Source organism: Rhinatrema bivittatum, chromosome 1 (genome assembly GCF_901001135.1).
Source record: "Rhinatrema bivittatum chromosome 1, aRhiBiv1.1, whole genome shotgun sequence".
In the NCBI taxonomy this organism is placed as follows: Eukaryota; Metazoa; Chordata; class Amphibia; order Gymnophiona; family Rhinatrematidae; genus Rhinatrema; species Rhinatrema bivittatum.
Genome location: NC_042615.1, coordinates 151,618,965 through 151,631,280, shown reverse-complemented (window position 1 = coordinate 151,631,280; position 12,316 = coordinate 151,618,965). Strand labels below are relative to the sequence as shown.

The 12,316-nt window shown below is 41.7% G+C and overlaps 1 long non-coding RNA gene across 1 annotated transcript; it reads left to right on the top strand.

Annotated features, from left to right (window-relative positions):
* Positions 1 to 635: 635 nt before the first annotated feature.
* Positions 636 to 11,893, top strand: LOC115080146. The gene is made up of 3 exons (XR_003853527.1): positions 636 to 1,151; positions 9,178 to 9,318; positions 11,547 to 11,893. It is a non-coding gene; the product is annotated as an uncharacterized LOC115080146 (long non-coding RNA).
* Positions 11,894 to 12,316: the final 423 nt, after the last annotated feature.

The window sequence follows — 12,316 nt, the reverse complement described above, 5'->3', positions numbered from 1 at the left end:
ATTATGCCATGGTAGAGAAGGAATATCTAGCCATCAAGTGGGCCATGGAGATCCTGCAGTATTATTTCCTGGGAAGATGTTTTCATTAGTCACAGACCATGCTCCCCTGAAGTGGCTCAACCAAATGCACTCCTCTAATGCTCACCTTACACGGTGGTATATGGCATTACAGCCATTTAGGTTCTCGATATGACATAGGGTGGGAAAAGAGCACCGGAACGCAGACCTTTTTATCCCAAGATGTACTGTAATCCCCTCCCCTCCCAAAAAAAAAGGAAAAGGAGTCAGGGACCTCTGAAAAAAGGGGGGAGGTATGTAATGGGAGATGTCCCATTACTACAGCTAAAAGGAAATGGAATACAGACGAGGGCTGAGTTAGATAGAAGCTCAGCCTGGAGAGGGGAGGACTACAAATCCCAGAGGGTTAAGGGGAGAGAGAGTTGAGCAAGGCCAGGAACCAGGTGCTGGGCTGATTAAAGAAGAGCAGCCACACATACAAGACTGGTGGGAGTGGCAGGAGGAGGACAGCGGAGGAGAGAGCAACTAATACCTAAGGACAGCAGTAAGCCCTGGTAGATTGTTTGGGGTGGAGTAGGAAAATGCTGAGCTTTGTGTGTGTTTGAAACATGTTCTCTTCAGCTTCTTCATTTTCCTACTGAAGGGGAGGAGACAATCCACCTCAGCTCTGGAGAGACACCCGAGCTGGGGAAGGGAAGGGCATAGCTGGGACTGTGAGTACATTAGACCCCTGAAAGCAAGCCAAACTTTGGAGAATTGCACTTAAGGGCTTGGCTATTGCAAACAGTGGGACTGGAATGGGCACAGCTGGAACTGAACTTTGTTCAGAGGGACTGTTGGGCCAGGACCGAGCCCTGCATTAGCTCTGGAGTTTAAAAGCCTTCCTTGTGTGGGTTGTGGTGCCAAGCAGGCACAGCCAGAGGGCACAAGTGTGAAGAAGCATTGGTCCCGGTGAGGGCCAAACTCTTGAACCTGTGTTTAAGGCCACTGATGGTATAGGCAGCAGGCAGAACCTGGCTGGACTTTGTTTGTGGGAATGATTTTGCTTACAATCCAAGTGTGGGTGGACTCGGGAGATGGGATACTGCAGCAAGGAATCACCGGAGGAAGCTATAACAGCGGAACTTCACCTGGTAAGCAGTTACACTTTATGATTGCCATGTCAAAGGAAGTGATGGGATGGGCAGACTGGATGGGCTATACAGTCTTTTCTGCCATCATGTTTCTAGCACTAGCCATCTGTAAACTGTTCATAGTTTTATATTCAGGTGTTGGTGACTGTGAATAGTGAACAAGCAATAGTGATATCTAACATTAATTCCCATTACATGCAGTGACTGGTTACAGCAGCAGAAATTTCAAGCTTAAGCCTTCTAAGATGAAGTTGTTATAGGTCAGTGGGCAAAAAAAAAAAAAGTTTTCCCTACTCTTTCAGGATGTGTGTTAAAACCAAAAGAAATGGTTCTAGCCTGCAGGTATTCTGTGTAACAAAAAAACAAACAAACAGTTTTTTTGTTTTTCCAGTACATTTGAAGCAAAAAGCCTGTGAGGGAGTCAGCTGAGCTGCTAGATGATTGAGAGACTAAAGGAAGTACTCTGGGAGGACAAGGAAAAGAATGAAGAATAAAACAGAAAATATCATATTGCCTCTGTATTGATCCAGAGTGTGACTGCATCTCTAATATAGTGTGTAATTCTGGTCACTCCATCTCAAAAACAAAGACCTAGGAGAGCTAGAAAAAGTGCAGCTGAGGCATCAAAAATGATGAAGGGAATGGATCAGCTCCCCTGCAATAAGACTACCCAGGTCAGGGCTGAGTAGCTGAGAGTAGACATGACTGAAGTTTATAAAGTCATGCGTGGGGAGGAAAGAGTATATAAAGGATGGTTAAAACAAAGGGACACTCCGTGAAACGAATATCCAGCAGATTGAAAACAAATCATAGAAATTACTTTTCCATTTGTTGTATGATCGTTATAGAACCTGTTGCTGGAAAATGAGTTCTAGGCGACTAGCTTAGTGGAGTTTAAAAGAGGTTTGGACAAATTACTGGAGGAAAAGTCCATAAAACATTATTAGCCATATAGTCTAAGGAAAGCTATTGCTATCCATGGGAGTGAGTAACAGGAAACAGATCTACTTTGTGGAATCTGCCTTTGTACCTGTGACTTGGAATGGCCACTGTTGGAGACAAGATGCTGGGCATGATGGATCTTGGTCTGACCAAGCATGGCATTTTTTTTATGTTTTTATGTTCTCCAAGGGAGAACATAAAAACAATTATCAAACTCTGAAAGGGATGGGGCGGATTGCAGGAAAATATCAGCCCAGAGGATTTTTTTTCCAAATTGGCCCCTGGGGTACCTGAATTCTTTATATACTTTCCTTGTACTGCATATTTCAACAGCTGACCCTTTAAAAAGACACCTTGAGCCAAAAAATCTCCAAAATAAAATTTTACATTTTCCCTAAATAAGTAGAGGACACCCTTGAACAGGGAAGAGCAAACACAGCTATAGTTCTCTTCCATTCATTCAATTGGTTGGGTCCCCCCACAAGCTTGGTTCAATCTCTTTTATATATAGGTTGATATCCTAGTACAGTGTTAAAATCTCTTGTCAATCAATTAGCTCTTCAACCAATTGCCAAGTAAGGAACCACACTGCCAACCAGTATCAGGTCACACGTGTTCAGTTGCTGAGACATATTTTCAGATTGAGGAAACTTTATTGGCACATACACACTGACACATACATACTGTCAGTGTGTGGGTGTCTCTTTCAAAGACAGGCTTTCTCTCTTGCTCTCAGATACAAACATACCCACACACACACTGACAGCAAGAAAGAGTGTGCATCCTGTGTCAGAGAGACACACATACGCTTACACATTCTCTCTCAGACGTATACACACTCTGCTCTTGGGATACTGCTCCACATGTGCTCACACAGGGGCCGATGCAATAAGGGCGCGTAGAAAGTGGACGCTGAACAGTCATGCCCGCTCTCTTAACGCGCACATGGTGCCCCAAAGGGTCGGTGCCATGCAATATTGAAACATCATTGATCGGGCAATGAACTATAAACCGCAATGATCAACAATGGTTTAAATTTGAAATCAACAAATTTTCTAAAAGTGAATCAGAATTCTAAAGAAAATTTATTCTCCAGGAGCAAGTTCCGATATTTAAGAATACACTTAAGTTATTTTATACAAAATTGAAAGACTAAAAATTGATTTTCAATAAAAGAAGAAATGTTTATTAGAGGTTTTTGACCCATGATTGCAACGACTGGTAGAAACTCTAACAAGTCTTTCAGAAAATCATTAGTGCTGAGGTCTTTTCCTCTATAAATAAAAATCATAAAAATTACATATTGCAGTTATAATATAAATTATATCACACCAGCCAGTTTTTCTTCTTGTATTTAATTTTATACTGCTGTTTCCTTAAGTATGTTCATGTATTATATTTAAGTACATTGCTTTTGTGCCAACAAGAAAATTCTTCAGAAACAAAAATGTCTGTTGGAACCCATATGGTATTAAGCCAATTTTAACACCTATTGGGCTTGGACGTAGTCCTCAGAAAGTCATGAGTTAACATCCCATATGAAAACAGCATAAACTGCCTGTACTCAAACTGTTACAACCCCATGAAAAGGCAACACTTAAAATATAACATAAGGCCCTAAACCACCTCCTATTAGGAAAACAGAACAAGCCAGGCTGTTATAGATCCCTACACAGAAATTACCAGTAGTAGAATACTTCATGCAGAACACAGACAGATCCTCACCAAATACAGAATAAAAGGACCATAAAATATAAACAGAATTGCTCTGACAAAAACTAAACTGGAAATCACAATAAGTCAGGCTCTATATAAATGCAGCAATGGAAAAGCAGAAAATACCATCAGTGCTCATAAAACATCAAACTATAAAACAATCACAACAGGAAAATCATACTAAAAATATATATTTCAAAACAGCTGAGTAGAACATCCAATAATTTAACTTGTATACAAATTTTTGAAAATTTCCCAAGCACCAATAAAATATTTCAAAAACAGCAGACATCAAATAATATCCAATAAGGATAGAAAAAAATCCTCAGTTCTCTATACCTAGAATCTTTTTAAATTCCAGTCACCTTGAGATGGTCATGAATTAGATATTCTCTAGCACACATTTTACACACACTCACATGCTCACTCATGCACACACAGTCTCCCTCTCTCAGGGATGTGTTTGCTTGCTCTGACACACAGGGCCGGTGGAAGCACTGGCCTGGGCCTAGGGGGTCGAGCATTAGGGGGCGATGAGCAGTGGTATACCGAGGGGAGGTCAGGGGGAGCTGAATGCGGCTGCTGGTGGACCTCATCCCACTGGCGGCTGAGCAATGAACTACCGCTGTGCTGTGCTGTGCTGTGCACCGGACACACACAGCAGGAAGATCAGCAGGGCCGTGGCGGAGCTCATGTCACCATGGCCCGAAGAAAATGGTTGCATCCAAACCTGCCTGGGGGTCTGTGTGTGAGAGAATGAATTGGTGCCTGCCTGGGGGTGTGTGTGTGTGTGTGTGTGAGAGTGAGTGAGAATGATTGGGAGTTTGCCTGGGTGTGTGTGTTTGTGTGTAAGTGAGGGAGCCAGTGAGAGTGAGAGCATGAGTGTGTATGAGAAAATCCAGGGGAGTAAGAGTTTGTGTGTGGAGGGGGAGAGAGTGTCTTAGAGCCTGAGAGTGTGTCAGGGTCTGTGAGAGCGAGAGGTTATGGTAGGTATAAGAGCATGAATGTGTATGTATGTGACAGTGTATGTGTGAGAGAGAATGTACATGTGAGTATGTGTGTGAGAGAGAGAGGATAACCTCCTAATCCGACAATATCAGGGTGACTGGAAATCAAGAGCTCCCACATATGGACAGCAAGGGCTTTTTAAAATCCTTATTAGTTTTAATTATTGGGTGCTATTTGATATATGTGCTGTTTTGAAATATTTTATTGGTGTTTGGAAAATTGTAATAAATGTATATGATTTTAATTTAATAGAAATTCTATTTATCAGTAGTTTTAAAATATTCTTGTATTAGTATGGTTTTATTATTATAACGGATGCTTTGTTTCTTGATTTTATTTGGTATATAAGGAATGGTGGTTCTGTTTTTCCATTGTTAATACACAGTCTGGCTTCTTGGGGTTTCCATTTCAGTTTTTCTCTAATTTGTGTTCCTTTATTTTGTATTCTGTATTTGGTGAGGGTCTGTCTCTGCTCTGTGTGTGTGACCATGATGAGAGATTCTGCTAGCATATAGTGTTTCTATAGGGATCCATAGCAATTGGGTTTGTTTTGTTTCTTCAGTAGGTGGTGTATTGGTATTCTAGGACCCAGTGTAATATTTACCCTTGCTTTTTCACAGGTAGGGTTATTGTTGTTTGAGTCCTTGGTGTTATTACTGTTATGTTACGATGGGATTGCAGTATAGATTTTGAGTGTCTTTTTTGCGGGGTTTTGTGTTAGTTTCCAATGTGCCTGGCAGTGAAAGGTGTTTGTGCTGCTGTTACTGTGAGGTGATACCAGAATTTGAAAATAACTTTTAGTATGATGAGCTGTAAGGGAAACATCCAAGCTCCATTGTTTGGGGGAATTTCAGTGGATGCACAGAGTTACAGAACTGGAGGTGCAGGATTTATATTGACATTCTGTCCCTTCTTTTATATTCCAGACTTCACTCTCATAGCCATATAGAATTAGTTGAATGAGGCTATCAAATAATTTTATAGTGTGAAACTGGCCAGCTTTTTAAAATTACGCAGAAGACCCTTTAGACTTTTTTATTAACACTTTTTTTTTTAAACCAGTTTTAAAGCAGGATCTATGCTATAGAGGTGGGTGTGATGAAGAAATGTCATTTTGGCTCCCCCCCCCAAAAAAAAAAAAAATTCTTCTGTCTAGAGACACCACTGATTTTCTGTGACCTTAAGCATTAGTACAAGAAGGATTAAGGGTGGATGCTGGAGAGGCACACAAATGCATTGGCCCCTGGGTGCTGGAGACCCTTGGTACACCACTGGGTGCGAGCCATATGGGGCCGCAAGCGGTGGCAAACAGGAGATTTGGCAGGTCGCAAGGGCAGGCCGCAAGCAGTGCCCAACCTGCTCGCAACCCAGAAAACCACACAGTCGGTGGGCGTGATCGAGAATGAGGTAGGAGTCGGGGCCGAGACCGGGGGGTGGCGGCGCGACCCGGGGGGTGCGCAAGGGAGAAGGCTTGCCTAGGGCACCAAATCCCCTTGCACCGGCCCTGGTGACACACATGCTCTCACTCAGGCCTTATGCAATTGCTGACTCATTCACTTACACTCTCACAAGTTCACTGGCACACAAACTCTGACTCATCCATCCAGTCACGCTCGTATGTAGGCTCACACACGCTGTCATTTTCTCCCTTGCACACATGTTCACTGTCACACATGCACTCTAACGCTCATACATGCTGACATACGTACCCTCACTGCCTCATATATTCAGTCACGCTCACTTATGTTTGCTTTTCTCCCCATCTGTCTGTGAATAAGTAAAACCAACATTTTTACTTACATTGGTGGTCAAGGAAAATCCAGGCAGGCCCAAGCGAGTAGTCTGAGTGGGCTTTTAAGGGAGTGGGGTGGCCATTTGGTGTGAGAAGGCCTGAGGAATGTTAAGTCACTTAAGCCCTGAAGCTGTTTGTTTTTTATATGTATATTTGCTGCAGCATAAGAATGAAAGGAGCCTGCCACAGAGGAAACCCGTGGGATCTGGGAGGCAGGCATTCAGCCCACGCTGAGGCAGTGGCAGAAGTGTGGTGTGGCTGCCTTCCACCAGCAAAAACAGAAGCAGGGCAGGCACAAATGGAGGTGGCAGGAATGTTTTCAGGTGATAATGGGGAATGGGACAAGTGGGGCGAGTAGGCCCATGAAACTGGGGTTGCTGCCTTGGGGGAAAATACAAAAGCAGCACTAAGCGGAGGGCCTCGGGGGGAGCCTCCCACTCTCCAAGAAATGTCACATGGCTGCTTTGGTCGCCACATTTCTGTACTAGGCATGTGGCTTCTGCGACCAACACCTATCAAGTGATGGGGGTATGCCCAAAGCCCTGATAGGCCGATCCGCCCCTGGAAGGGGATCCCCTCCCTACCACACCTCTCCAGCCCTCTTGGTAATTTGAAATATCACATGTGATCCTTCATTTAAAAAATTTGGGAACCTCTGAGTGAAGGGATCAATTTTCAAAGGGTTTAGTTGCCTAAAATTGAGAGTTAAGCTAATATATTGGTCTCTTTGAAAATTCATCTGGGCTGAGTCACCAACATTTAGGGAGACAGAACAAAACCCATGCAGGGTCAGGGTTAGATTTGGGGAAGCAAATTGCATGCTTAGCACTGATTTTCACTGCTAAGCACTCAGTTTAGGCACCCAGATTTAGTAGAATGAATAGCAGGTCTAAATCCAGGCCACCAAGTTTTGGCCACATAGACATAGGACAATTTAAACTCAAAATTTAGGTACCTAAATTAGGCTGAAAATGTCCCTAAATGTAAGTAGCCATAATGTGGCTGCCCTAAGTTAAGTGCTGAGTGGCTTTTGAAAATTGATCCCTGGCCCAACAGAGGGCATCTAATATAATCTATAAGATCACAAATAAAATAGCACACCGTTAAATGCTAGATTATATGAAGACAAGGAGGAGGAGTGGCCTAGTGTTTAAAGCAATGGGCTGGGAACCAGGGAAGTCATGGTTTAAAATTCAGTTTCTCCTACTGACACTCTGTGACCATGGTCAAGTTACTTTATCTCCAGCTGCATCAGGTACCCACTTAGATTGTAAGCAGTTTCGGGCAGGGACTTGTTGTACAAGAATACTAATAATGTTATAAGCAGCTTTGAGTATTATTTGAAAAGGCAAACAAATCCTCCTTTCAAAAAAAAGAAAAACAAAACATCTTAGCACCAGTAAGCAATTCATTGGTTCTAGCATTTACCCAATAAAACTCCATCCCATGGATCTCAACCTCGTATAGAAGTGTCTTCCTAAATAGAAACATTTGTCAGGATCCAAGATACTTTGTCACCACATCCATCACCAGAAAGCCATGGTCACAATAAAGCTGAAAATTCAGACTGTAATAATTCTTACAGTTCCAGTACATGACTTGCTGGAACATTTTGGAGGAACTAAACCTACATGAGTGAAATAGATGTCTCATTTCCCTAATGTGTTAGGACCTATCTTGAGTAAGCTCCATTGCAACTTATTCTCCTGCTCTGTATAAGAATATTTGATATAGTCAGGCATGTAGAAAATCAAGGCCTAAAGAGAGTAGATACATCTGAAGACAGAGGATTGACTGACTGCCAATCATGACAGCTACCACTGCTGAAAGGAATCAGTAACCAGAGATCTAATTACTTTCACCACAACAGAGTCAGACTAGCTGTGACGAGGCTAGGTATCCACCCAACTTATCACACAGATGAGAAATAAGATCTCTAGTTAGCATGAATCTTCATAGACACTTCCTCTCTCTTTCAATCGGTTCCTCTAATTTTGGTCTGGGTCAAAAGATTCTGCTTCAGGAGGCTCTGCATCTCTACAAATGTGCATCTAGTCAGTCTTCACAAAGAGTAGATGCGCTCTTAGAGCCACTGAGAGGTATAATAAATATATATCCACCTTAGCTAGACCAAGTAGAAAGGAAAGCACAATCTTCTTCCTGCCTCTTATAAGAGTGCTGAAATTAAGCCACGGTATCTTTCAGCTGGTTCAAGTGAGCACAAAAAGGCAGTGTCCCTTTGTCACCCATATTTGTCAATGCTGCACATTGCATAACTGAAAATAGAAATGGTAACAGCTTCTCTGTAACCTTTGACCACCCTTCTTCCTGCAGCTAGCCTTCTCAGACCATTACTGGGGCTCCTGGACGTAGCACCAGCCACCTCTACTAAGTATAAATGTTTTCCAGAACCCTTATGTATAACGTTTAGGATTCTCATACATTATTGAATAGCCCAATGTGTGATGTGAAGGTGACAGTAATCAGTAAGACGGGATGTGTAGTTTTGTTATGGCTTTGTCTAGATGGTGAGCTAAAAGATTTGTTTTTTTCTTTTGTGTGTTATAGATTGACCCAAACTCCATTAATACACTCATCTTGGTTCAGGGGTTGGAGTCGAGTACCATCTCTCATAGAATTCAGGAGGGGAACCTTATGGACTCTCAAGTTACCACAGTGGCTACTGGAGAACCTCAAGCAATATTAAAGGTCAGGAAATATGCTGTGATAAATCCAGAGTGGCCACGCTGTTAGACATATGTACCATGCAATACAAATGAGATACATGCAAGGAAGGGAACGTATTAACACAGTGGTTCTCGGCCCAATACTTAGAACATACCCAGCCAGTCTGATTTTGATAATATCCCCAATGAATATGCACAAGATAGGTTTGCATACAATAAAGGAAATATATGCAGATTTATCTAATCCATATTCATTGGGGATATCCTGAAAACTCAACTGGCTGGGTTTGTTGCAAGGACTGGGATAAGAACCACTGGTCTAGCATGCTAGTATAGTAGGTGCTTAATTATGGCTGTCTGTGTGTGGAACGTCTGTCCTTTGTACTTGTGTGCTTGCTGTGTTATTTCAGTGTTTTATATTGAGATTGATTCCATGTTGTATGAAAAGCAAAAGAAAGTGCTTTCTGCGTGCATAAGTATCTGTCCGCATGTAGCTACAGACTCCAATCTTTTGTTACATACTTTTTCTTTTCCTCTGGTAGATTCTTCATTTCCTGTTTCAGTGTATGGTAATGTGTAACTGTTTTAATCTCTTATTTTCTCTTATGCTTTCCTCTTGTTTTATAATATATATATATATATATATATAGGGGTGGATTTTAAAAGGGTTATGCGCGCCAAGCCTATTTTGTATAGGCCTGGCGACACGCGCAAAGCTCCAGGATGTGCGTATGTCCAGGGGCTTTGTGAAAGGGGTGGGGGTGGGACCGAGGCCTCCGGCACAGCGGCTGTGCCGGGGAATCACACACCACCAGCTGGCCGGTGCGTGCAATTACGCCTGCCAGAGACAGGCGTAATTTACAAAATAAAGGTAAGGGGGGATTTAGGTAGGGCTGGGGGGTGGGTTAGATAAGGGAAGGTGGGGGGGGGGCCGTTCCCTCTGAAGCTGCTCCGATTTCGGAGCGGCCTCTGAGGGAATGGGGAAAGCCATCGGGGCTCCCCTAGGGCTCGGCGTGCGCAAGGTGCACTGGTGTGCACCCCCTTGCGCGCGCCGACCCCAGATTTTATAACGTACGCGTGGGTTTACAAATCTGCCCCATAGAGTATGCAGATGCCATTATGTTCCCTCTCTAAAGGAACTGAATCCTCTCTAGTCCATGTTTTCTACCACTGGATGTATGCACCGGGGTATAATCTACAGAGGAACTGTGTGTACTGTCTACTGTCTCTTTGATTCCTGGTTTCTGTTTTGTGAAAGAAACCATTGAAGCATACATGTGCTGTCTACAGCATGCATAATTTTCCCCTTACAGAAAAGGTGTAGCACTGTAGGTGGGAATAGGGCAGACTAGCTGAAGTAAATATAAGAATATCAATTTGAAATACCCCCATGCCTGTCTTCCCTGCTTTACCTGCATATGTTTCCATCTGCAAAGTTGTGGGGTGAAGGAATTCTGCAGCACTGGCCTTCCATGGATTTTCAGGAAAGTCCCATAGGGAGTTTCCCTTTAAAAATCATTTTGCAGGTCTGTGGGTAAAAAGTTCCATACTCTGAAAACTATGTAGGAAGGCAGGGGGGAATCTAAAAATAATCTTCTGAATAAGGAGCACTAAAGTGTGCATGCAAATAAATAACTTTGCGAGTGGAGTAAAGTGTATTAATGGATCATCTGTGGTGGCTCCACCTCCTTTGTACACTGTTATAGCACTACTAGACATAAGCAATATAAACATTTAAAAGACAGTCGCTGCTTTATAATGCTTGCAGTCTAGTCAAGACACGCATACACGACAAACAATAGTATGTAGTAAATGTACTTATTGTAGAAAAGTGCTTGGGATTTAAAAGCAGTCTTAAAACGGTCATTTTTTAAACTGAATTTGATCAGAGCGGGATATTTGACCCCTATAGCCCAAAATCACTAGGGTTGAATTAATCACCTATAAGGCCAGACTTAAAGCCATTATGACAACAGTAGTTTAGCTCTTTAGTAACGTTTAATATAAAAATAATGAAGCTAGTAAGAAGAAAACAATTATTTGTACAGGTTTGATATGTAAAAGACAATTTGATCCAAATAATTAAATATAAGGTGAATTAATAATCTAGAAGATTCACTGTAAGGAATAGAGCAGAATGCTTATTATTCACTTAAAAAAAATAAATTCAAGCTGTATGAAAAGTACATTTGAGCCTGGCACAGAAGTACTTATAAGTATATTTATTTTTTTTCTCTCTTGACTTTGCAGGGCTCACTGACTCTGTGATCTTAATGTGATTATAGTACTGTGCTTTGCTGGAGATATTCTTCAAAAGAAACATAATACCTTTGCTTAAAGATTGGCTGCAGTGCCCTGCTAACTCTTGTTCTTGGCTTGCATTGAAAAGCACTATCCATTGTACTGTGCTGGAAATATATAGTATCAACAGAACAGTAACAATAAGAAAACACTTTCAGTTGTATTAAGAATTACACATGCTAATTTGTAGCACTGCTTCTAAAAGTTCGACATTTTTTTTTCAACTAATTTGAAAAACTTAGGAGATATGTTACACAAAAACGTATGCATCAATATACAGTCATGTCCCTACATGTTGATATATATCATCTAGATTGTAATGATGAATTCCATATATATTTTAACTAGATTCAATGCAGCATAGCATCATAAAATGTCATGTCGTCCATAAACATATGATGGAAATGTTTTGATTCAACTTAGCAGCAAAATCTAATCATTTACCATTGAAGCAATTAACATATTTTTATATAATTTTTGGAGCACATAAAAATTATATTTCAAAGAAATAAGGCAGAGTACATGTGCTTCAAAGTGTAAACACCATCAGAAGTAGAGATACCAATTCACTAACATGGGCAAGCAGGAACTCCCTCAGCATTCTCCCCTGTGAAAAGAATACAAGACACAAGGATTAGTAAGAAAGGCAGAAATACTAAAACCCATACCTAACAAACAGAAATCACAAACACCCCTTCCATATCTTCACCCCCCCCCCC